This window comes from Olea europaea, chromosome 3 (assembly GCF_002742605.1).
Source record: "Olea europaea var. sylvestris chromosome 3, O_europaea_v1, whole genome shotgun sequence".
NCBI classification, from domain to species: domain Eukaryota; kingdom Viridiplantae; phylum Streptophyta; class Magnoliopsida; order Lamiales; family Oleaceae; genus Olea; species Olea europaea.
The window spans coordinates 17,984,266-17,987,777 of NC_036239.1; the positions used below are offsets into that span (position 1 = coordinate 17,984,266).

Below are 3,512 nucleotides of genomic sequence, written 5' to 3' on the forward strand. Positions count from 1 at the left end.
CCTAATCTTATGTGTACCTTCTTTTACATTTTAACCAATGCCCTCTCATTTCACCGAAATCTGAAAGATCGGAGATATGGAGCCTTCCTAGAAGCAACGTCAATCGACACCACCGCCACTGCATTTCCCCCACATCACTGCCACTGCATTTCCTCTCAACTAACTACACAATCCACACCATCGCCACTGCATTTTCCCATATCCACATCCACGTGAAGCAACGTCAACTACAATATAAAATATATTACAATCAATCCCAGAAGCATATAGAAACCAATTGAAGCAGGAAGATTCTGGGTATAAGCATATAGATTTCAGCTCGAGCTGCGATTTGGGTTGTTTTCATTTGGTATCGGGTTGCTGGGATTTGGGGTTCTTGGTGGTGAGGGCTTGCTCGACTCGCCATTCATGTGGATTTAGTCGGGGATGGCCACCGCCAACGGAATTCGGTCTTGCAATTTGGGTCATTTTCATTTGGGATCTGGTTGCTGGGATTTGGGGATCTTGGTGGTGATGGCTTGCTCGAGTCGCGTTTCTTGGGGATTTTGCTGGAGATGGCCGCCGCCATCGGGATTTGGTCGTGCGATTTGGGGCTTATAGTGGTGAAGGGAGATTTGACTTAATTTGGGAGAAGGGATCGGTGGTGTATGATTTTTTTTTTTTATGTTTTTTGTTTTTTAATTTTATGAAAAAAAATTTGTTAAAAAATTCCATCTTTGTAATAATACATCCATTTGGCAATCACCATATGAGTTGGCACGCCACATCATCAGACAAGTCAACTTCCCGTCCAAATTTTAAACTCAATGATGAATGGTATTACGAATTGGAAAGTTTAGTGATGAGTGGGATGATTTTTAAAGTTCAGTGACCTCCTGAAAACTTCGTGTAAAGTTCAGTGACCATTTGGACAATTCACTCTGCACATTACAAAATATGTCATGGCAATTGTACAATATTGATGAAGTAAAGGTTTCTCGCCGAATTTTTCTTTATGAAAAATGCTGGTATTTCTGAAATATTTCAGGAAACCATCCTGGTTGAGGGACTGAAACTTGATGATGCTCAGCCAGGGATATACTCCGTGCACTGCTTACCTCTGAGGTTGCTTGGGGCTGAAGGATCACCCATCAGATGCATCCTTATTAAGTGATGTCTCCCTTCTTGTTATTGTAAGTGATATAAAAGATAGTTTCACTTATTTGTCTTCTTAGTTTCGGAATTTGCATTAGTATTGTCTTTGCCTAAGCTTAAAAATAGTAAAAAGTTGTGTTCGTGTAACTTTTTATTTCCAAACGGTTTAAATAAATTACTATGTTTAAGCATGTTGGGGGATTAAGGTACAAAAATGTAAAGGCTACTTTATTTTTTTATTTCAAAACATGTTTAGATATATTAGTTTTTTTCCTTTCTCTTTTTACGTTATAGTAAAAAAGTTACTAATTTTTTAAAATAACTGCTTTGTTATCAATTTAGAAACTTGTTATTTTCAACTTCGACCGGTGAAAATAATATTTATTTTGAAACTTACTTGTTAAACTTGTAAGTAAATTTTGTTAGTTTTAGCCAAACATGTAATTAAAAATATTAATCATTTTAGGAGTAATTTTTATCGTAATTTCAATATGATCAACTTACTTAGAAGCTTTTGAAATTGCTGTAGGAAAAGATGAAGACATTTAGATATCTGGCGTTCTGCGTCAAGTTCGAGTGCTGAGCTCCTGAACTCTTTTCTATCTTGTACAGCGCTGAGTTCCAGAACCCATTTCTATCTTATACCGATTTTCGTTTTTTCATAATATCTTTCGCAGAATTACCTTTTTTTTTTATTGAAAGCGATCATGCAGATATTTAGTGAACTGATATTTATGACAGTTGCACTGCCTTTTCTATCTTCTCTTTTTAGTTCTAGCTACGTTAGTTGTAATTATTAGCTGCAATTCAACTTCTTTTATGGGGACGGATACCATTGGGTGAATATTTTAGATTTCATATAATTAGTGAGTGAAATTACGAGTATGTTCAAGGGCTCAATCTCTAGATTAAGGTAAAGAGTGATGCAATAGCTCACTGATCAAAATAATTAAATTATTTATTGTATATTTGACACGTAGAATTGGACATGACAAAGAAGAGGGACACGCGTGGGATGTACGTTTGTTAGTTTGTTCGAGGTTTAACATGTCAAATGTGTCATTTGAGCATATTTGGTATATGATGTTAAACGACAATATTAACTTTTAACTACGTCTAGACCAAAAAAATTGAAAAAGTAATCAAATCAATCAAATCGAACTAACTCAGGTTGGCGTGGATTAGTTTGGCATAGGTAATTGGTTTAGTTTAGTTTTCTTTTAAACAAAAATATCGTGGGTCGGTTTAGTCAAGGTTTAAAATCTCAAACTGTTGATTAACCGAATCAATTTAATCTAGTTACATGTTCGCCTTTTTTTAATTTATTAAAAAAAAAAATCATGCCCTATTCTTATAATTATATTTCGATTCCTTCTAATCTATAATGTTGTCAGTAAGTAATAACACTGTCATTTTTCCTTACTCAGACAATTAGATTACGTAAGAAATAAAAAAAAAAAAAAAAAAGCAACAAAATTTTTAAGTTTTATATTTATCCATATCTATTAATTTGATTTTGTTTGTTAGTCAGTAGTTATTGTAATATAAAATTATTCGGTTATTTTAGTTTTTGTAATTTAAGTGGGTCCAAAACTCGGACATTTTTCTAATTAAAAAAAAAGAAAAAAGGAGGAATTCAATTTGAATTAAAAGTCTAAATCGGCTAATCTAATCGTGGTTTGGTTCGGTTTGGTTTAAGAGTTAGGGTATGTTAGTTTGGGTTGAAATTCGTCTAAACCGATTAATTTGGTTTTGATTTCAAATTGGAGTTGAAACCGGCTAAAATCAAATCTCACCCAAGCCTATTTTTTAAGTACTCGGTCATTCCTTTGATTGGAGTTCTAGTCTAGCATATGTCTTCCTCCGTTGTATTTATTTATTTTCATTTATTTCATTGGCGAATTCTATCCCCTTGTCCTGTTTTGGTGCAACTTATAAAACATATCAGTCTGCGATGGTAAATTTTCATATACAAAACAAGGTTTACAGATAACATTTGGACCTCACTATGGACGAGACCGGACTATATAGGCTTGTTATTTCTTTAATTAGTGTAACCTCAACTTGTTCACTTTTTTCACTACAAGGATTTGAGCCGAGAATTGGGCAGTGGCCATGCAGAGGAGAACTGCTCTATCAGAAATTACAATGCAGGCTTGATTGTTCGGGCAAACTTTAAGAGGGTGACCTGCAATGGAAGTCGCCAATCTAGGCCATGCGTATGTGAACCATTATTCTCAAGTTATCTTCAGTTTGTGTCACCTCAACTTTGAAAATTGTGCAGGGTTAGCACAAGTTATGGTGTATGCTTTGATCATTCGGGATGGAATTAAACTAATTTGCCTAAATTTTTTTGACATGATGGTTGACATCCTCTC

General features: G+C 34.7%; 1 long non-coding RNA gene across 1 annotated transcript in view; it reads left to right on the forward strand.

Annotated features, from left to right (window-relative positions):
- Window positions 1-2,019, forward strand: part of LOC111388021 — a 7,517-nt gene extending 5,498 nt beyond the window's left edge. Inside the window, exons 2-3 of the long non-coding RNA XR_002701491.1 lie at window positions 1,028-1,172; window positions 1,664-2,019. This is a non-coding gene — a long non-coding RNA (uncharacterized LOC111388021). The remainder of the gene's footprint in view (window positions 1-1,027; window positions 1,173-1,663) is intronic.
- Window positions 2,020-3,512: the final 1,493 nt, after the last annotated feature.